At 46.8% G+C, this 23,602-nt stretch overlaps 1 protein-coding gene across 1 annotated transcript in view; it reads right to left on the bottom strand.

Moving 5' to 3' along the window:
• LOC138666958 (oocyte zinc finger protein XlCOF22-like) overlaps window positions 1-19,510 on the bottom strand; it is a 42,679-nt gene extending 23,169 nt beyond the window's left edge. Inside the window, exon 1 of the mRNA XM_069755163.1 lies at window positions 19,445-19,510. The gene's annotated coding sequence lies outside the window, so the exon portion shown is untranslated. The remainder of the gene's footprint in view (window positions 1-19,444) is intronic.
• Window positions 19,511-23,602: the final 4,092 nt, after the last annotated feature.

Below are 23,602 nucleotides of genomic sequence, written 5' to 3' on the forward strand. Positions count from 1 at the left end.
AAAAATGAAAAAGTACTTTTTTTTCACAAAAAAAAGTTTTTTAGCCTCAATTTTTTCATTTTCACATGGACAACAGGATAAAATGGATCCTAAAATTTGTTTGGCAATTTCTCCTGAGTACACCGATACTTCACATGTGGGGGTAAACCACTGTTTGGGCACATGGTAAGGCTCGGAAGGGAAGGAGCGCCATTTGACTTTTTGAATGAAAAATTATCTCCATCGTTAGCGGACACCATGTCGCGCTTGGAGAGACCCTGTGTGCTTAAACATTGGAGCTCCCCCACAAGTGACCCCATTTTGGAAACTGGACCCCCCAAGGAACTTATCTAGATGCCTAGTGAGCACTTTAAACCCTCAGGTACTTCACAAATTGATCCGTAAAAATGAAAAAGTACTTTTTTTTCACAAAAAATTTATTTTCGCCTCAATTTTTTCATTTTCACATGGGCAACAGGATAAAATGGATCCTAAAATTTGTTGAGCAATTTCTCCCGAGTACGCCGATACCTCATATGTGGGGGTAAACCACTGTTTGGGCACACGGCAGGGCTCGGAAGGGAAGGCGCGCCTTTTAACTTTTTGAATGGAAAATTAGCTCCAATTGTTAGCGGACACCTTGTCGCATTTGGAGAGCCCCTGTGTGCCTATGCAATGGAGCTCCCCCACAAGTGACCCCATTTTGGAAACTAGACCCCCCAAGGAACTTACCTAGATGCATACTGAGCACTTTAAACCCCCAGGTGCTTCACAGAAGTTTATAATGCAGAGCCATGAAAATAAAAAATAATTTTTCTTTTCTCAAAAATGATTTTTTAGCCTGGAATTTCCTATTTTGCCAATGGTAATAGGAGAAATTGGACCACAAATGTTGTTGTCCAGTTTGTCCTGAGTATGCAGATACCCCATATGTGGGGGTAAACCACTGTTTGGGCACACGGCAGGGCTCAGAAGGGAAGGCACGCCATTTGGCTTTTTAAATGGAAAATTATCTCCAATCATTAGCGGACACCATGTCGCGTTTGGAGAGCCCCTGTGTGCCTAAACATTGGAGATCCCCCACAAATTACCCCATTTTTGAAACTAGACCCCCAAAGGAACTAATCTAGATGTGTAGTGAGCACTTTGAACCCTCAAGTGCTTCACAGAAGTTTATAACGCAGAGCCATGAAAATAAAATAAAAAAATTATTTTCTCAAAAATGAATTTTAGCCCGCAATTTTTTATTTTCCCAAGGGTAACAGGAGAAATTTGACCCCAAAAGTTGTTGTCCAGTTTCTCCTGAGTACGCTGATACCCCATGTGTGGGGGTAAACCACTGTTTGGGCACACGTGGGGGCTCAGAAGGGAAGTAGTGACTTTTGAAATGCAGACTTTGATGGAATGGTCTGCGGGCGTCACGTTGCGTTTGCAGAGCCCCTGGTGTGCCTAAACAGTAGAAACCCCCCACAAGTGACCCCATTTTGGAAACTAGACCCCCAAAGGAACTTATCTAGATGTGTGGTGAGCACTTTCAACCCCCAAGTGCTTTACAGAAGTTTATAACGCAGAGCCGTGAAAATAATAAATACGTTTTCTTTCCTCAAAAATAATTTTTTAGCCCAGAATTTTTTATTTTCCCAAGGGTTACAGGAGAAATTGGACCCCAAAAGTTGTTGTCCAGTTTCTCCTGAGTACGCTGATACCCCATGTGTGGGGGTAAACCACTGTTTGGGCACACGTGGGGGCTCAGAAGGGAAGTAGTGACTTTTGAAATGCAGACTTTGATGGAATGGTCTGCGGGCGTCACTTTGCGTTTGCAGAGCCCCTGGTGTGCCTAAACAGTAGAAACCCCCCACAAGTGACCCCATTTTGGAAACTAGACCCCCAAAGGAACTTATCTAGATATGTGCTGAGCACTTTGAACCCCCAAGTGCTTCACAGACGTTTACAACGCAGAGCCGTGAAAATAAAAAATCATTTTTCTTTCCTCAAAAATGATGTTTTAGCAAGCAATTTTTTATTTTCTCAAGGGTAACAGGAGAAATTGGACCCCAGTAATTGTTGCGCAGTTTGTCCTGAGTATGCTGGTACCCCAAATGTGGGGGTAAACCACTGTTTGGGCACACGTCGGGGTTCGGAAGTGAGGGAGCACCATTTGAATTTTTGAATACAAGATTGGCTGGAATCAATGGTGGCGCCATGTTGCGTTTGGAGACCCCCTGAAGTGCCTAAACAGTGGAAAGCCCTCAATTCTACCTCCAACACTAACCCCAACACACCCCTAACCCTAATCCCAACTGTAGCCATAACCCTAATCACAACCCTAACCCCAACACACCCCTAACCACAACCCTAACCCCAACACACCCCTAACCCTAACCACAACCCTAATTCCAACCCAACCCTAAGGCTATGTGCCAACGTTGCGGATTCGTATGAGATTTTTCAGCACCATTTTTGAAAAATCCGCGGGTAAAAGGCACTACGTTTTACCTGCGGATTTTCCGCGGATTTCCAGTGTTTTTTGTGCGGATTTCACCTGCGGATTCCTATTGAGGAACAGGTGTAAAACGCCGCGGAATCCGCACAAAGAATTGGCATGCTGCGGAAAATACAACGCAGCGTTCCCGCGCGGTATTTTCCGCACCATGGGCACAGCGGATTTGGTTTTCCATATGTTTACATGGTACTGTAAACCTGATGGAACACTGCTGCGGATCCTCAGCCAAATCCGCACCGTGTGCACATAGCCTAATTCTAAAGGTATGTGCACACGCTGCAGAAAATGCTGCGGATCCGCAGCAGTTTCCCATGAGTTTACAGTTCAATGTGAACCTATGGGAACCAAAAATCGCTGTACACATGCTGCGGAAAAACTGCACGGAAACGCAGCGGTTTACATTCCGCAGCATGTCACTTCTTTCTGCGGATTCCGCAGCGGTTTTACAACTGCTCCAATAGAAAATCGCAGTTGTAAAACCGCAGTGAAATGCGCAGAAAAACCGCGGTAAATCCACCATAAATCCGCAGCGGTTTAGCACTGTGGATTTTTCAAATCCGCTGCGGAAAAATCCGCATAGGACCAGAATATGTGTGCACATACCGAAACCCTAACCCTAACCCTACCCCTAACCCTACCCCTAACCCTACCCCTACCCCTAACCCTAGTTCTTACCCCAACCTTAGTGAAAAAAAAAAAAATTCTTTATTTTTTTATTGTCCCTATCTATGGGGGTGACAAAGGGGGTCATTTACTATTTTTTTTATTTTGATCACTGAGATATAACCTATCTCAGTGATCAAAATTCACTCTGGAACGAATCTGCCGGCCGGCAGATTCGGCGGGCGCACTGCACATGCGCCCGCCATTTTGGAAGATGGCGGCGCCCAGGAAAGAAGACGGACGGACCTCGGGCGGCCAGGTAAGTATAAGGGGGGGGGAGATCAGGGCACGGGGGGGCGTCGGAGCACGGGGGGGTGGATCGGAGCATGGGGGGGGTGGATCAGAACACGGGAGGGAGGATTGGAGCACGGGGGAGGATTGGAGCACGGGGTGAGGGATCGCTGTGCGGGGGGGTGGATCGGAGCACGGGGGGGGGGGGGGTCGCTGTGTGCGGGGGGGGGGGGGACCGGAGTGCGGGGGGGTTTGATTGGAGCGCGGGGGGTGTGATTGGTGCACGGGGGAAGCGGACAGGAGGACGGGGGAGCGGAGCACAGGACCGAGGGGAGCGGACCACAGATCGGGGGGCTGGGGGGGCGATCGGAGGGGTGGGGTGGGTGCACATAAGTGTTTCCAGCCATGGCCGATGATATTGCAGCATCGGCCATGGCTGGATTGTAATATTTCACCAGTTTTTTAGGTGAAATATTACAAATCGCTCTGATTGGCAGTTTCACTTTCAACAGCCAATCAGAGCGATCGTAGCCACGAGGGGGTGAAGCCACCCCCCCTGGGCTAAACTACCACTCCCCCTGTCCCTGCAGATCGGGTGAAATGGGAGTTAACCCTTTCACCCGGCCTGCAGGGACGCAATCTTTCCATGACGCATATGCTGCGTCATTGGTCGGAATGGCACCGACTTTCATGACGCAGCGTATGCGTCAAAGGTCGGGAAGGGGTTAAAGACCTTGCCGTTTTTTGCAATTCTGACCAGTGTCCCTTTATGAGGTAATAACTCAGGAACGCTTCAACGGATCCTAGCGGTTCTAAGATTGTTTTTTCGTAATATATTGGGCTTCATGTTAGTGGTAAAATTTAGGTCAATAAATTCTGCGTTTATTTGTGATAAAAACGGAAATTTGGCTAAAATTTTGAAAATTTCGCAATTTTCACATTTTGAATTTTTATTGTGTTAAACCAGAGAGTTATGTGACACAAAATAGTTAATAAATAACATTTCCCACATGTATACTTTACATCAGCACAATTTTGGAAACAAAATTTTGTTTTGCTAGGAAGTTATAAGGCCAGCGATTTCTCATTTTTACAACGAAATTTACAAAACCATTTTTTTTAGGGACCACCTCACATTTGAAGTCAGATTGAGGGGTCTATATGGCTGAAAATACCCAAAAGTGACACCATTCTAAAAACTGCACCCCTCAAGGTGCACAAAACCACATTCAAGAAGTTTATTAACCCTTCAGATGTTTCACAGCAGCAGAAGCAACATGGAAGGAAAAAATGAACATTTAACTTTTTAGTCACAAAAATGATCTTTCAGCAACAATTTTTTTATTTTCCCAATGGTAAAAGGAGAAACTGAACCACGAAAGTTGTTGTCCAATTTGTCCTGAGTACGCTGATACCTCATATGTGGGGGTAAACCACTGTTTGGGCGCACGGCAGGGCTTGGAAGGGAAGGAGCGCCATTTGACTTTTTGAATGAAAAATTGGCTGCACTCTTTAGCGGACATCATGTCACATTTGGAGAGCCCCCGTGTGCCTAAACATTGGAGCTCCCCCACAAGTGACCCCATTTTGGAAACTAGACGCCCCAAGGAACTTATCTAGATGCCTAGTGAGCACTTTGAACCCCCAGGTGCTTCACAAATTGATCCGTAAAAATGAAAAAATACTTTTTTTTCACAAAAAAATTCTTTTAGCCTCAATTTTTTCATTTTCACATGGGCAACAGGATAAAATGGATCCTAAAATTTGTTGGGCAATTTCTCCTGAGTATACCGATACCTCACATGTGGGGGTAAACCACTGTTTCGGCACATGGTAAGGCTCGGAAGGGAAGGCGCGCCTTTTGACTTTTTGAATGGAAAATTAGCTCCAATTGTTAGCGGACACCATGTCGCGTTTAGAGAGCCCCTGTGTGCCTATGCATTGGAGCTCCCCCACAAGTGACCCCATTTTGGAAACTAGACCCCCCAAGGAACTTATCTAGATGCATAGTGAGCACTTTAAACCCCCAGGTGCTTCACAGAAGTTTATAACGCAGAGCCATGAAAATAAAAAATAATTTTTCTTTCCTCAAAAATGATTTTTTAGCCCGCAATTTTTTATTTTCCCAAGGGTAACAGGAGAAGTTTGACCCCAATATTTGTTGTCCAGTTTCTCCTGAGTACGGTGATACCCCATATGTGGGGGTAAACTACTGTTTGGGCACATGCCGGGGCTCGGAAGTGAAGTAGTGAAGTTTTGAAATGCAGACTTTGATGGAATGCTCTACGGGCGTCACGTTGCGTTTGCAGAGCCCCTGATGTGGCTAAACAGTAGAAACCCCCCACAAACCCCCCACAAGTAACCCTTATCCCAACTGTAGCCGTAACCCTAACCACAACCCTAACCCCAACACACCCCTAACCCTAACCACAACCCTAATTCCAACCCAACCCTAAGGCTATGTGCCCACGTTGCGGATTCGTGTGAGATTTTTCCGCACCATTTTTTAAAAATCCGCGGGTAAAAGGCACTGCGTTTTACCTGCGGATTTACCGCGGATTTCCAGTGTTTTTTGTGCGGATTTCACCTGTGGATTCCTATTGAGGATCAGGTGTAAAACGCTGCGGAATCCGCACAAAGAATTGACATGCTGCGGAAAATACAACGCAGCGTTTCCGCGTGGTATTTTCCGCACCATGGGCACAGCGGATTTGGTTTTCCATATGTTTACATGGTACTGTAAACCTGATGGAACACTGCTGCGGATCCGCAGCGGCCAATCTGCTGCGGATCCGCAGCCAAATCCGCACCGTGTGCACATAGCCTAATTCTAAAAGGTATGTGCACACGCTGCGGAAAACGCTGCGGATCCGCAGCAGTTTCCCATGAGTTTACATTTCAATGTAAACCTATGGGAAACAAAAATCGCAGTACACATGCTGCGGAAAAACTGCACGGAAACGCAGCGGTTTACATTCCGCAGCATGTCACTTCTTTCTGCGGATTCCACAGCGGTTTTACAACTGCTCCAATAGAAAATCGCAGTTGTAAAACCGCAGTGAAATGCGCAGAAAAACTGCGGTTTAGCACTGCGGATTGATGAAATCCGCTGCGGAAAAATCCACAGAGGACCAGAATACGTGTGCACATACCGTACCCTACCCCTACCCCTACCCTTAGTGGGAAAAAGAAAAATCCCTACCTATGGGGGACAAAGGGGGGGGGGGGGGTCATTTACTGTTTTTTTTATTTTGATCACTGTGAGGTTTTATCACAGTGATCAAAATTCACATTGGAACGAATCTGCCGGCTGGCAGATTAGGCGGGCGCACTGCGCATACGCCCGCCATTTTGGAACATGGCGGCGCCCAGGAAAGAAGACGGACGGACCCCGGGAGGCTCGGTAAGTATAAGGGGGGGAGATCAGGGCACGGGGGGGCGTCGGAGCATGGGGGGGGTGGATCGGAGCATGAGGGGGTGGATGGGTGTGCGGGCGGGTGGATCGGTGTGCGGGCGGGTGGATCGGTGTGCGGGGGGGGTGGATCGGTGTGCGGGGGGGGTGGATCGGTGTGCGGGCGGGTGGATCGGTGTGCAGGGGGGGTGGATTGGAGCACGGGGGGTGGGATTGGAGCACGGGGGGAGCGGACAGGAGGACGGGGGAGCGGAGCACAGGACAGAGGGGAGCGGACCACAGATCGCAGGGCTAGGGGGGCGATCGGGTGGGGTGGGGGCACAAAAGTGTTTCCAGCCATGGCCGATGATATTGCAGCATCGGCCATGGCTGGATTGTAATATTTCACCAGTTTTTTAGGTGAAATATTACAAATCGCTCTGATTGGCAGTTTCACTTTCAACAGCCAATCAGAGCGATCGTAGCCCTGGGCTAAACTACCACTCCCCCTGTCCCTGCAGATCGGGTGAAATGGGAGTTAACCCTTTCACCCGATCTGCAGGGACGTGATCATTCTGTGACACAGCATATGCGTCACAGGTCGGATTGGCACCGACTTTCATGACGCATACGCTGTGTCACAGGTCGGGAAGGGGTTAACCTGTTAAATGCCGCTGTGAAATGCTGACAGTGGCATTTAACCGGCGCTTCCGGCCACGCGGCTGGAGAGGAGCGTATTGCCGACTCCCGTCAAATGATCGGGGGTCAGCGATGCATCAGGATGGTAACCATAGAAGTCCTTGAGACCTCTATGGTTACTGATGCCGGCCTGCTGTGAGCGCCACCCTGTGGTCGGCGCTCATAGCAAGTCTGCAATTCAGCTACATAGCAGCGATCTGATGATCGCTGCTATGTAGCAGAGGCGATCGAGTTGTGCCAGCTTCTAGCCTCCCATGGAGGCTATTGAAGCATGGCAAAAGTTAAAAAAACGTTTTTAAAAATATGAAAAAAAAAAAAAAAAAATTATAAAAGTTTAGATCACCCCCCTTTCGCCCCATCCAAAATAAAACAATAAAACAAAAATCAAACCTACACATATTTGGTATCGCCGCGTTCAGAATCGCCCGATCTATCAATAAAAGAAAAGCATTTGTAGCGCCCCCATGGGGCCTTGGGGTACTCAGTACCGGGTCCTTCGGTTCACGGGGGGAGGGGGGGAAGTTACGGCGGCTGACCCGGTCCGTGGCCCTGGGACGTCCGTGTAAAAGGGAAAGGTCTTTAAAGGGGAAATGTTTGTGACGCCACCTGTGGTATTCGGTCAGGGTGGACGACGCTGTTATACGGGGTGCGCTGGGGTGATGTTATGGCAGCTAGATGGTATAACTTCCCACAGGTGAAGTATGTCCCCATGGCTTCCCAGTGTATAGATGGTGGATGGTGAGAGGCGCAGTGAAGAACGAGGACACAAGGTTGCAGTCTCTTTACCTTTACTGAAGACTTCAGCATCCACAGTCCAGGGCACCAGATCACAGGGGAGGCAGAGTCCGGCCAGTTTGGAGTCAAGTCCAGAGTCCCCTTGTCCAGGTGGAAATCAGTAGCCTTCCTCTAGCGCCGTTGTGTTGTAGTCCCTTACTGCTAAGCCTCTCATAAGGTCCTCACAGATGTTGTAGATGTTACGTCTCTCTCTCTGTCCCCCAGATGGATAAGACAAACCCATATGATCGGTGGCTTGAGGCGTTTTACAGGGACTCTATCATGCCCCAGCCTCTAAGGGGTGCCACCTTGCCACCTGGGTGTAGGGGCTGACAGGTAACATGAAATTAGCTGTCCTGCGGTGTCTCTAGAGCAAGGCATAAAGGATCGTTGCTCCCTCGGTGTTCCGGCTACCGGGATCCTGCGCCTCAGAAGGAGGCAGCCTGTGTAGGGCTGTTCCCCTCGTGGAATCCACTCCTTTGCTACGACTTCTTTCACCCTCTCTGCAATACAGTTCTCTTTCAGTGTCTCTTTCTAGAAGCTGCAGCTCTCAGGGCATGCACAGCTCCATGTCCTTTTTCCTCTATCTCTGACAGGATCCCACCCCTGTCTGGGACCAACTACCTGAGCAAAGCTCAGGCAGCAACTCACTAACTTCCTCCCCAGGCAACCAGCTTTACCCAAGTGTGAGGAGAGCCCTAGTAAATAGGAGCAGAGCTCCCCCTGGTGGCCTGGAGTGTGAAATGTGTGGCATGTTTGTGATACTTGGATGCAGTGGTCCTTCTTTGCCTCCAAACGTAATATCACTCCCCCCTAGAGGAGAATGGTATTACTGCAACGACAAGGACCCTGGGGCGCTGCACATTAACCTGATCGCTAAACGGCGTAGCGAGAAAAAAAAAATGAAATGCCAGAATTACGTTTTTTTTGTCGCCGTGACATTGCTTTAAAATGCAATAAGGGGCGATCAAAAGAACGTATCTGCACAAAAGTGGTATCATTAAAAACGTTAGCTAGGCACGCAAATAATAAGCCCTCACCCGACCCCAGATCACAAAAAAAATGGAGACGCTACGGGTATCGGAATATGGCGCTTTTTTTTTTTAGCAAAGTTTTGACATTTTTTTTCACCACTTAGAAAATAACCTAGACATGTTTGTTGTCTATGAACTCGTGATGACCTGGATAATCATAATATAAGGTCAGTTTTAGCATTTAGTGAACCTAGCAAAAAAGCCAAACAAAAAAACAGTTTGGGATCACATTTTCTTTTTTAATTTCACCACGCTTGGTATTTTTTTCCAGTTTTCTAGTACATGACATGGTAAAACCAATGGTGGTGTTCAAAAGTACAATTCGTCCTGCAAAAAATAAGCCCTCACATGACCATATTGATGGAAAAATAATTATGGCTCTGGGAAGGAGGGGAGCGAAAAACGAAAACGCAAAAACCACACACGGATGCAATACACCCCCGAATACTGCAGGAATTAAGTACAGTCATTGATAGACCATTATTTTTAATCTTTAAAGACTCCATAATAACAGGGTCTGTACCACAGGACTGGCATATAGCAAATGTGGGGCCAATATTTAAAAAGGGGCCAAGAACTGAACTCGGAAATTATAGGCCAGTAAGCTTAACCTCTATTGTGGGTAAAATCCTGGAGGGTATTCTAAGGGATGCTATACTGGAGTATCTGAAGAGGAATAACCTCATGACCCAATATCAGCATGGGTCTCGTATTAAAGCTTTTGATACCTCTGTGGGTCATTTGCATTTAAGCTGTTCCATCCTGCATGTCCACATGGATATACCTTCTCTGAACCCTGCTTATACAGGTACTATACAGATGATCAAGTTTTAAATACATCAGATAGGGATTATATACATTAGATAGGATTGCTCTATAAGGGTATACCTTGACGATTGGTGGAGCAGCTTAGTATACATTTTTTTGCAATAAAAGGTATCAACTAAATACCCTGTTTTTATCATCTTTTGGCAAGCACTTGCTTATTACTGTGATTTTTTTACAACAGAGTATTTTTGACCTCACTGTGCTCTTTTTTGTCTTCAGGTTACATATACTAGATTCCTTGATAGGGTGTTGATACAGGCAACTAGTCTGATTGCCGTGTGTGGAGTCGGGGAGGAATTTTTTTCCCAAATGTGGAGCTTACTATTTGCCACATGGGTTTTTTTTTTTTGCCTTCCTCTGGATCAACATGTTAGGGCATGTTAGGTTAGGCTATGGGTTGAACTAGATGGACTAAAAGTCTTCCTTCACTCTTAATAACTATGTTACTATGTTAGGGTGAGGTGTAATATCCTCTCCTCCATCTTGTCTCTGTCCATATCCATCTTTGATGGGTAATTCTGAAAAATGATTTTATATGAAGGATCTGCACTGAGAGGATCCGATATTGTAGAAACCTGAATGAGAAGAAGATGAGCCGATGTAACATCATCAAAATCCTGTGTAATAATACAATTACTGGAGATAATAAGGGAAACATATGAGATGTATTATTTTACAATATCTAGTGTAAAATAAAGCCAGGCTGAATCAAAAGAATGCGGAAACGTCTGAACAAAAGGATGACCGTCATAAAAAATTATGTAGGCAGGCAGACTTGAGTTTGGAAGCGTTTCACTATGACTCAATTAAGAAAATCAGAATAGGCAAAATTGACGTAATATGAGAACATTGTCGAGCAAAGAAGTTTAACTTTAAATCGCCTGGTGTGTGGTGGTCAATGGTGAAGTCAGTTTGTCACCTTTAACTCCAACTCCCGAACGTTTTTCATACATGTTGGGAACAGCTCAGGAGTCTAAGCATTTACTACAAGTTATTAGGAGACAATTCATCTTTCCAGATGACATCCTTTGGTACGTCAGATGGACTTGAAGCAGGATTTATGTTGACTTTTAAAGTTCAGGGACAAATATATCAGAAAATAGGTTTGATGCTTCCTGTAGAAAATCAAGACCCAACATTTTTACAAATTTACTGTTTGGCCGATGAACAGAAACAAGCTGATCAACGTTGTGAAGTTATACCTGAGACAAAAAGACATTGTGTTGATAGAAAACTCTTTGCAAATTCAACACAATCAGTTAATAAACCTTTATAAAGCAGCCTCATAAAGAATGGCGAGTGCGGAATATCAGGGTGTAATAAGAGCAGACAAGACACCGGCTGGTGGCACAAAAGGAGATTTACTTCTCCCGATGTTAATGAAGTAGCTATTGTAATGGTTGGACGGGACTTTATAAGCCGAGATATAATTATACAGTGCCGGAGAGAACATGTTCAGCGTATTACAGAAACACATAGATCATATGATGCTCTGTAATATCCTATAATATTGTGGAATGGTCAAGATGGCGATCACTATAATCTAACAGACTGATCCCAACACTGCGAGGCCGACCAATAAACCAAGCAATAACAAATATCAGCTATGGACGTCTACCAAATAATGATCATACAACAATGGAGGCAACTTTTTCATAAATGTATAGTAGATCTATCCAACAACGAAGAAAAAAAGAAATCCGCACCGCTGCTTGCCATAGACCCATAATTTCCATGCCATCCACTTAGCTGTGACTTCAATGCCTCAAATCTTTTTGGACCACCTCGGGTGCTACATCCATGAACAAAACATAGTCCAGAATCAAAGGAAAACCGGTTTTTACGTAGAGTCCACGACAGCACCCACAACGAGAGAGGGGATCCGCCCACCTTCCGCACAGGAACATACATGTTAAAAAGGGGCGGTCCCCCTCACCCTCCAGTTTGTGTTCCAGAGTACAAGGGATACCGCCAATGAATCAGTACATGACAATATTATCTTAAATAATACTAAATACCACCACCTCTATAGAGTGATCTCTAAGGTACACCTTCCAACAGAGTGCAGGAATAAGTAACTAAATACGGGGGGGAATGTATGGGTGCTGTCGTGGACTCTGTAAAATCCTATTACCGGTACGTAAAAACCGGTTTTCCTATCGCCACGACAGCACCCACAACGAGAGACTTTCAAAGACTATTTAACTGGGAGGGACCACAGCACTAAGTACTGAACGGCCAAACTGTAAGCTGGAATTAGAAGATAGATCAAGGCGATAGTGCTTATAAAAGGTGGAAGGTGATGACCAAGTTGCCGCCTTACATATCATTTCAATGGGGACATCTGCCTTCTCCGCCCAGGATGATGCCATGGCCCGAGTGGAGTGCGCCCTGATGCCTTCTGGTGGTGTTACTCCCCTGGCAGAATAGGCAAGACATATCGCTTCTCTAATCCATCTAGCGATAGAGTTCTTCGTGACACCAGAACCCTTTTTCCGATTCTGGAAAGAAACAAACAGAGCCCTACTCTGTCTCCAGCTTTGTGTCCTATCCAGGTATTCTAATATCGCCCTCTTTACATCTAGAGTATGATATTTTTTCTCCTCTTCTGAACCTGGATTTTCATAGAAAGATGGTAAATAAATCTCCTGACTTCTATGAAATTTAGTTGCTACTTTTGGTAAATATGCAGGATCGGGTTTTAGGACAATCTTATCCTGGAGAATTATTAGATAGGGAGGATCTACTGATAACGCATGTATATCACTGACCCTCCTGGCAGATGTTAATGCTAAGAGTAAAGCTGTTTTTAAGGTTAAATTTTTTATTGAAATAGAGTCTAATGGCTCGAACGGAGGTTCAGTCAACGCCTCAAGTACCAAATTTAAATCCCAAGGGGGTATTCTTACACTATGGATTGGGTTAGAACGCTGACATGCCTTAATAAATCTAGCAACCCATCTATTACCAGCTATATCACTGTTATATAGAGCTCCCAAGGCTGAAACATGAACTCTTAGAGTGTTGACCGCTAAGCCCAATTCCCAGCCTTTCTGAAGGAATTCTAAAATAGCTGAAATCGGAGCCTTATCTCCTAATGGTTGCTGATGAAACAAAAGGAATTTTTTCCAAATTTTCGAGTAGATCTTTGTAGTGACCTCCTTCCTACTTTTCAATAAAGTAGCTATTAAAGCATTAGAGAACCCTCTCTCCTTCAGAAGCTCCCTCTCAAGTTCCAAGCCGTTAAGTGAAGAGTCTCCAAATTTGGATGATGAAATGGACCCTGAGAGAGGAGTTCCGGAACCACTGGCAACACCCAGGGATCGGTCACAGACATTGTCCTGAGGAGAGAGAACCAAGGCTTCCTGGGCCAGAAGGGGGCAATTAAGATTACTCTGGCTCTTTCCTCCCGGATCTTCCTGAGAACTATCGGAATCAGACACATTGGGGGAAAGGCATATGCCAGCTGGAAGTCCCAACGGACACGAAGGGAATCCACTATAAATGGTTGGTCTGTTATTTGTAAGGATGCGAACCTCCTGACCTTCCTGTTTTTCCTCGTAGCAAACAGATCTATTGTCGGCCACCCCCACAGATTGACTATCTGATCGAATATCTGTTGGTTTAGGGACCACTCTCCCTGATGAAGGGAATGGCGACTGAGGTAGTCCGCCTCTATATTGAGTTCCCCTCTTATATGAACTGCCGACAGGGATTGTAAGTGTTTCTCGGCCAGGGACAATATCTGTGCTGTAGTGGTCATCAGGGATCGAGACCTTGTCCCCCCCTGATGATTGATGTAGGCTACCACAGTCATATTGTCTGTTTGTATCTGTACATGCGTATTCCTCAGGGATGGTAGTAAGGAAAGAAGAGCCTGATTGACTGCAGTAAGCTCTCTTAGATTTGAGGAATTCTGGGACTCCTGAATCGACCATCGCCCTTGGGTTAGAATGTCTCCCATATGGGCTCCCCAACCGAACGGGCTGGCATCTGTTGTAACTATATTGTTCGGAGTGATGGTCCAGAGAACTCCTTTTGACAAATGTGCGGAATTGAGCCACCATCTCAGATCGTGAATAGTGGCGGGTGATAATTTGAACTTTCTGCTCAGAGCACCGTGAAGATCTTTTTCTGCTTGAAGAACTTCGTACTGAAGCATTCGGGTATGAGCCTGAGACCATCTTACCGCCGATATACACGCAGTCAAAGATCCTAGTAGAGACATTGCGTCTCTTAGACTTAAGCTTGTAACTGTCCTTACTGCCATGATCCTTTGAACGATCTTCCGCTTCTTCTCTTCTGGTAGGAAGGATGACTGATCTTCTGAGTCTAGAAGAACTCCTAGGAACATTTGACGTCTTGTGGGTTCCAGTTTTGACTTTTCCCAGTTGATAATCCATCCGAGCTCCTGTAGGGATGATATTATGGCATTTATCCTAGACGTACACTGGTCAATCGAATTTCCTACTATCAAAAAATCGTCTAGATAGGGCACCACAAGGGTTTCTCTCTCCCTAATATGGGCCATTACTTCAGAAACAACCTTAGTAAAAACTCTAGGTGCCATGGACAGGCCAAAGGGCATTGCCAAAAATTGAAAATGTTTAATCTGATGGTTTACCCATACTGCCATCCTGAGGAATTGCTGGTGATTTCTGTGAACTGGAAGATGGTAGTACGCATCTTTTAGATCCAAGACCGACATGTAGCACCTAGGAAACAAAAGCTTAGTTGTTGACTTAATGGATTCCATCTTAAAAGCGTGGTACTGAAGATATTTATTTAATTTACGTAAATTTATGATAGTCCTAAAGGACCCATCAGGTTTAGAGATTAAGAATAGCGGAGAATAGAAACCCGACTTCTCCTGATGTTCTGGTACTTCTTCAATAACTCGCTTTGTAAGCAATTGTTGAATCTCTAATTCTAAGGCCTGTTGTTGGGCCGGAGTGTCCAGTGATGTTATCACAAAATGATCTGGGGGAGTTCTCAAAAATTCTAATTTTAATCCGGACTCAACCACCCCCATTATCCAGGCACTAGAAGTGATCTTTTTCCATTTATCTGAGAAGAACTTTAGTCTTCCCCCCACTGGTAGATCTGTTTTATCTGTAATTACGCCTACGTCTTGAGAAAGATGGAGGGTTCTTATAGTATCCACCTTTCTTCTTTTGATCTGATGTTTTCCAGTCGCGATTATATCCCTGCTGGTCCGCCTGGAATCTTCTGAAGGGCATGCGTCTTCGGAAGGCGTTCCTAAAAGTGGGATTAAACGTTTTAGGAAATCCCTTCTTCCTATCTTCTGCCTTTGCAAGGATGTCATCCAGCACCGGGCCGAATAGGTACTCACCCCTACATGGAATGGAGCAAAGTTTAGCTTTAGCCTGAGCATCCCCCTTCCATGTCTTTAGCCATAGTGCCCGTCTGGCTGCATTCGAAAGACCTGCCGATCTTGCGGCCAATTTCAGGGAATCAATTGAGGCATCTGCTAGATAAGCTGCTCCTTCTCTGACCTGAGACAGGGAATTCAACAATTTCTCCCTGGGTACCTTCGCTTTAAGCTGCTCCTCCAGCTGAGTCACCCAGACCATAATTGATCTGGCCATGCAGGTGCCTGCGATGGCAGGCTTAAAGGCTCCAGATGATGACTCCCATAGTTTTTTAAGGAGCATGTCAGCCTTTCTGTCTGAAGGATCCTTGAGGAGCCCTACATCCTCTAATGGTAGCGAGGCTGTTTTCGAAGTAGAGGCTACTGCCGCATCTATCTTCGGAACCTTCATCCACTGAGATAAAGTGTCATCTTCAAAGGGGTACCTTCTTTTTGCAGCTGAAGGTAAAAACCCCTTATCCAGCTTGTCCCACTCCCGTCTGACCAGATCTTTAACTGAATCCACTACTGGGAAAGCTTTCCGACTTCTCTGGCTCAGCCCTGCGAACATGATCTCCTGGGTTGTTTTCGGTTCTTTACTGTCCGCAACCCCCATAGTTGCACGGACTGCCTTAATTAAGGTCTCCATACCATCCGTGGAAAAGCAAGGCCTTCCCTCCTTATCTGAAGAGGATGCCGAAGAACTTTCCGAACATTCGCCCTCTTGTACCGAAGGGCTGGAATCGGACACCAACTCCACACTGCTTTTTTCATGTCGTTTGGTTTTAAGGGATGATTTTATTTCTTCCCTAATTACCTCCCTCAAATCCGATACCCGGAGAGGGGCCTCTTCTTCCAACATACGACATATGCATGATTGGCATAATTTCTTTGCATAGGTGTCAGGCAGAGGCTCTGTGCATACAGCACACTGCTTATGTTTAGATTTGGAGACCTTTTTCCCCTACAATAAAGCATAGTGTAGAAAAAACAGCTGTATCAGGCAATGGTCTACATAATACACTCACCACTGCTGGAAAATGTAGAGTACCGGTTTTTGAGGTGGTGAGGTGCGACGTGACGCTGGTTTGCCAGGGTCCTGCTGCAAACGTTCACCGCTATGAGACCTGTGCTCTCCTGCCTGTCGGTGTTCGGCGTCTCCTGCCGAAGACATGCTGCCGCACACACATCTCACCTGAGCGCTGCTTCTTTTCAAAAAGTCCCGCGCTCCTCCTCCCGGTCTCCTCCGGAAGTTGTAACTCCACTTCCGGGTCATAAGCGCCGACCTGCTCCTGCAGCGTCGCGCGCGTGTGAATGACCCAGGGCGGCGTGCCTTCCCCCGGGAACGTCACCGCTCCTCGCCAGACGAGGGGGGAAGCTGGACACAGGACTTCCCCCGACGCTGCTTCCGGGCCCCCGACTCTGCCGTTCTCCCCGGACACCGCACAGAGGCTTGGCGGACCCGGGTAAGACAAAACGACCTGTAGGCTCCCGCCGGCCGGACAGGAACCCAAACTGGAGGGCGAGGAGGACCGCCCCTTTTTAACCTGTAGGTTCCTGTCCGGAAGGTGGGCGGATCCCCTCTCTCGTTGTGGGTGCTGTCGTGGCGATAGGAAAAAAATGATGTGCACCCCCAGGTCCCATAAAATAGTTTCCTTTATTTGGACATTTGGCGGTTACAGACGAGGAGAAACGTGCAGGTAAAAGGACGACAGCCGTTTCGCACAAATGTGCTTCTCCCTGTAGTCTGTAACCGACAAATGTCCAAATAAAGGAAACTATTTTATGGGACCGGTGAGTGCACATCATTTTTTTATTTGATTCTGGGCTATAATAGATCTGTATGGCAAGGTGGAAAGTGAGCGTCTTTTGTACAAGCAGCCGAAGCAAGAAATATTCAGAGTGGATGAATACATTAATTTAAGAAATGCTATTGTCAATTGTGGCAATGTGGTGGACATTGGGGGAATGGTTATTTTTCCGGCTACTTTTACGGGACGTCCCAGACACATGCACGAGTACGCTCAGGACGCCATGACACATGTTCGGTCGGATATACGGCCTTCCAGATTTGCTTATTACAGTTACCTGTAACTTGGCCTGACATAAGGGAAGAGCTTCTGAATGGTCAGGGCCCCTCTGATCAACAAGATTTAAAGGGAACCTTTCAGCTGGATTGTGCATAGTAACCTACAGACAGGCACAATTATACTAATACTTTGATAACTTGGTGATGAAATCTGTCTTGTGGTTGTTGTTTAATCTTTATTTGCAATTTTCAGTTAATGAGATTCTCGTTATCCGGGGCGGTCTGTGGGCGGGGCTTTATGTAGTGCTCTGCTTACATATTCATACTAAAGGCTTCTGACAGGTCACTGACCAGTCACTGACCTGCCTCCTATTTTACATACTGAATATCATATGTTTTAAAAAAAATAAACTCAGATTCAGCAGGCAGGTGCCATTGGCGGCGACGGTGCCTGCGCCATAGCATGTTCACATCTATAATGTCCTTTTAATTATTATATTTGACGATATAAACCTATTCAGAAAATTGAAATCTCAAAATTGTGCCGGCCTTACCTGTGCCAAAGCATCTATGGTCTGAAGGATGTTACTGCACAGGTGCTGAGCATGCCATTTTGTTAAAGGAAAAAAAAATTGACTCCACCAAGATGGCATCACCAACTAAAATAATTAAATGGGTATTATAGATGTGATCATGCTACAGCTCAGGCATCGCCACCAGCCCCTGCCTGCTGAATGTGCATTTATTTTTCTTCAAAACATTATATTCAGTATGTAAAATAGGGGGCAGGTCAGTGAGGGATCAGTAACCTGTCAGAAGCCATCAGTATGAATGTCTAAGCAGGGCGCCACATAAAGACAGAATAGGTTCTGGATCAGGAAAACACTAATTACTAAAGTTGCTAAGGTACCTCCCAATAATGGAGGTTGCCTTAAATATCAAAAGTCTCTGTCATGCAACGTGAAGGAAAGGCTAAGTGCAACATGAAGGGATAAGGGAAAGGGAACCAAACCCTAGAAAAGGGGGGAGTGAAGACCCCTAGATAGATCTAATGTCACCCTGTCTGCCCTATTGTCCCTACATAGGTTCTGCACCTATCGCCGAGCAGGATACCTAATCCTTGCCTGACCCTGGCGATAAGTCCTGCAACGGGAAGGACAGGATAGCGCTAGTCACTCCCCACTACTGCTAAAGACAGCTAGGATACACAAAACAAGGGGAAACTTAGCTTGAGTAGACTCAGAGAGAATCACTGTTGTCCTTCAAACTCCACAGAGGACGCTAGGCGACTGCTGCAGCTCCAGGCCTCAACAGGGAAGTGCAAATAGAATATATCACCCAGACTTGCCAGCAGCAAGTATATCACACTCAGGTCCAGGTGTGGCCATTAGCAGCAGGGCGGTGACCACTCATCTGCAAAGCAAACTACTGAGACATTCTGCAGACAGATGCAGTGCAACGATCTGCAGCCTCTGACACATCCGTCTCCTGGCTATTGGCTGAGGATGTTTGCAGACGTGCAGGTGCTGCCCCTGTGATAGGCCGGAGCGCGCCCGCAGCACACTGCCAGGAGACCTGCGCCACACACCCGACTAGAAGTCACCTCAGTGTCCATCCTAACAATGGAGAAGATTATTTCACTGCGAACAATGCAGAGGAAAGAGCGGCTCCACCACCGAACACAACAGAACTATAGATGGAGGCGCACGGCTCAGTCACACTAGGACTGCCCTGAATCCAGCGCTCTGGAAACTCCAGTCAGTAATATCACTGAGGGCTCAGGAAAGAGAAAGTATCACAGACCTGGAAGGTAATTGGGGTTAATGTACCACGGGACACAAGAAAGCGCGGAGGCCCGAGATCCGCACCTTCAGAGATCTGCAGGATCCAATCACTTATGGGGAAATTGTACTTACTGTAGTAGACTTCTGCCAAACGTTACCTGATCTTAAAGGGCAACTCCAGCAGACGAGCTGAATAACCGCACTGTGCACACAGGACCTGTGATGAGGTCACAGGAGGGGAGGAGTCAGGGGTCACATGATCAGGGCCTCAGTGTATGTAGGACTCTGCTGTGCTGGTTGTCATGGTGCTGGATGAGGGGAAGTTTGTGAGGTCAGGAGGGGTTTACAGTGCGGATGTAGCAGAGCCGTGTGTGTGCGAGGTGTATGGAGCAGAGCTGTGTGTGTGCGTGGTGTACAGAGCGGAGCCGCATGTGTGCGGAGCCGTGTGTGTACGAGGTGTACAGAGCAGAGCCATGTGTGTATGAGGTGTACGGAGCAGAGCCGTGTGTGTTCGAGGTGTACAGAGCAGAGCCGTGTGTGTACGAGGTGTACGGAGCAGAGCCGTGTGTGTACGAGGTGTACGGAGCAGAGCCGTGTGTGTACGAGGTGTACGGAGCAGAGCCGTGTGTGTACGAGGTGTACGGAGCAGAGCCGTGTGTGTACGAGGTGTACGGAGCAGAGCCGTGTGTGTACGAGGTGTACGGAGCAGGCCCGTGTGTGTACGAGGTGTACGGAGCAGAGCCGTGTGTGTACGAGGTGTACGGAGCAGAGCCGTGTGTGTACGAGGTGTACGGAGCAGAGCCGTGTGTGTTCGAGGTGTACAGAGCAGAGCCGTGTGTGTACGAGATGTACGGAGCAGAGCCGTGTGTGTACGAGGTGTACGGAGCAGAGCCGTGTGTGTACGAGGTGTACGGAGCAGAGCCGTGTGTGTACGAGGTGTACGGAGCAGAGCCGTGTGTGTACGAGGTGTACGGAGCAGAGCCGTGTGTGTACGAGGTGTACGGAGCAGAGCCGTGTGTGTACGAGGTGTACGGAGCAGAGCCGTGTGTGTACGAGGTGTACGGAGCAGAGCCGTGTGTGTACGAGGTGTACGGAGCAGAGCCGTGTGTGTACGAGGTGTACGGAGCAGAGCCGTGTGTGTACGAGGTGTACGGAGCAGAGCCGTGTGTGTACGAGGTGTACGGAGCAGAGCCGTGTGTGTACGAGGTGTACAGAGCGGAGCCGTGTGTGTACGAGGTGTACGGAGCAGAGCCGTGTGTGTACGTGGTGTACAGAGCGGAGCCGCATGTGTGCGGAGCCGTGTGTGTACGGAGCAGAACGTCTATAACATGTGAACATGGTGACGTTTCAGTGTAATAACCTTTCTCAGACACTCGCTGGATGGGGGCGCTGTGGGCAGGAATATCTTATAGGACGCGGCACAATTTATAAAGTAAGTTCTGGAGAATGAGGCGACCCCCAGAATGTGGCAGGAGATCTCGTTTCCGCGGCTCCGGAGGGAAGAATCACTGTTTGGTTCTTGGATTGTACATTTGTCTGGAATATTGTGCAGCTGCCAGAACAGCGATCCCCCCCCCCCCCCCAGTGTGACCCCATCTCAGATCGACAGTCCTCAGGGAATCCATCTGGGGTGGGGGGCATTTTTTTCCCACCATTACATCATAGATCTTTATATTTCTGGGTCATGGAAAAATATTTTTTTTCCACTAAAATGTTTTAGATCTAAATTTTTCAATTTCACAGAGTAAAATGGAGCCACAATTTATATGGAAATTTCTCCCACAGCTGAGGCCAGAAATGACTGCGCACGGCCGGGCTCCAATGGGGAGAGTCACTATTTTGCTTTTGGAGCAGTAATTTGGCAGTCCTCGCTTGTGGGGGCCAATAACAAAGCCCCGGTGGTGTGTGAAGACACGCAACCCCCTAAAGTGACCCCATTTCGGACCCTGTACCCACCAGGGAAGTCATCTCAGGGTGTAATGGGCATTTTTATCCCACAGGTGTCACTGATTTATCACTTGGCTGTGAAGATAATATTACATTTGTTCTGAGACGCAGCGAGGGGTTCAGCTCAGGGGGAAACATCTGAGTGGGCTCCTAACCAGGTGTCATGGTGGTACCTCACCTGCCCTCTCAGCGCCTTCCTACTCACTATGGTCACCTTGCAGCTTCTCAGCATGTTGCTTCCATTAGGGGGATTGGCCAGTCTCTACAGGAATATAACCCTGCTGTGTCCTTCAGAGATTAGGTTCCCCAGCCTAGCCTGTGCCGGCAGGTCCTATATTAGGCAGCTCCACCCACCGCTCTGCTGAATGTTGGTTCCTAGGCAGTTCATTCTGCTTGTGTCCGGTTGGGGGTTCCTGTTGGACCTCACACTTTTGTGTCTGACCCCTGATTAGCTGCTCCAGTTCTGGGGACTTCCTTGTAGTAGTACCTGGTGTCTTCCGGCTGTCCAGCCTGTCCTCTCCACCAGTAGCTGTAGTGAAGACCTAGTTACACCCTCCAGGGTAAGCCCGGCCCGTGGCGCAGTGGGTCCACATCCACCAGTATTACACCAAGTAATTGTGCACATGTCCCAAATTTTGAAGCACAGATCATGCGGCGCACATAGCATCAAATTTTGGCCACACCCCAATCCACGCCCATTTACCATTTCTTTCTGCCCTGACAGGAGGAGTTGTCAGAGGGGCGCTGGTAGTGAGGGAAATTCAGCAGACACTTGAGACTGCAGAGTGTAGACCCAAATCCGGGACTGTCCACTGTATCCGGGACAGTTGGGACTAGAGAGGAGCGGGGGGATTCAGGGGTCTCTGGTCCAGCACGTGGGACCTGGGGATTATTGTTTGTTCCTCCATTCACAGTCGGAGCCTCCAGAACTTTCTCATCTTTATGTAGCGTCACTATACGACATCCGGCTTTGTGTCTGTACGGCCGAGTTCACACGGTGCAGAAATACTGCGTGTTTTGTTTTCTGCAGGATTCACACCAAACTCCTAAGATTTGATGCGTTTTTGGTGCAGATGTGAAGCCGCATTTTTAATGCTTTTTATAGCACAGAAAAGCTTTGATTCTGCACTTAATAAAGTTTTTGCAGTTTTTTAGCTGCGTTTTTATTAGGCTCCACATAGAAGACGAGAAAAAAAGCCCCAAAACCGCACAGATCAGCCACGTCCTTGGGGCACAGTGGACGTCTTCTATGTTACAGTAGTTTTTATTAAGGATTTTTTTACAGAAATTGGGTAAAGAAAAAGGAGGAGACGGATTATAAATACACAGTAATATCGACACAGACAGGAACCAATAACAGCAAAAAAGGAGAAATATAAAGGGATGAAAGGCAAAATACAGGGTGGAAAGGGTTAAGGATGAGAAGGGGGAGGGAAATATGGTTTATTAAGGAAAATGGGGAAAATAAAAGGGATAGAAGGAAAATGAAAAAGATTGGTGTGTAGAGGATAGGCAGGGGAAGGGGTTAATGTACATATATAAGACCTTATATATAAAACATTTAAGAGGCCGGAGGAGAAGAAAAGGAATGGGAAAGGCAAGGAAAGAAAAGGGGAAGGAAGAACGTCTGTAAGAGGCGGAGGGACGACATATAGAGAAATACTGACTGTTACATAACGTGAGATACTGACTGCTGGATCCTAAGGCTGTGCGCAAACGTTGCATTTTTTCCCTTTTTTCGCTATAAAAACGCAATAAAAATGCATAAAAACGCAAACATATGCATCTCATCAATTAGAATGCATTCCGCAATTTTTGTGCACATGATGCGTTTTTTTCTGCGAAAAAAACGCATCGCGGTAAAAAACGCAGCATGTTCATTAATTTTGCGGATTTTTCACGTTTTTTTCCCGCTATTTAATGCATTGGGGAAAAAAGGCGTCAAAAACGCGGAAAAAAGGCATGCGGATTTCTTGCAGAAAATGTCCGGTTTTCTTCAGGAATTTTCTGCAAGAAATCCTGACATGTTCACATACCCTAACAGCGGCCCAGTTCTTATAAAAGCCTGCTGAACTCTGGGGTTTGATGCATTTTTTTCTCTATAAGCTTCTTCTGACAAAAACTGAAGAAAAAAAAATGTATGAAGAGAAAAAAACCGCCGTTACATTTATAAGCGCAGAATCAAAGCTTTTCTGTACTATTAATAAAGTGTTAAATGCGGCTTCATATCTGCCCCAAAAATGCATCAAATATGGGGGAAAACGCATAAAAGAAACGCAGAAAATACGCAATAATCAGAGAGGATTGTCACTGCGTCACCTGGTGCGGACTCCTGCAGAAGAAAGAACTCGGCATTTACTCTACATGTG

The sequence above is a fragment of the Ranitomeya imitator genome, chromosome 2 (genome assembly GCF_032444005.1).
Source record: "Ranitomeya imitator isolate aRanImi1 chromosome 2, aRanImi1.pri, whole genome shotgun sequence".
Taxonomy (NCBI): domain Eukaryota; kingdom Metazoa; phylum Chordata; class Amphibia; order Anura; family Dendrobatidae; genus Ranitomeya; species Ranitomeya imitator.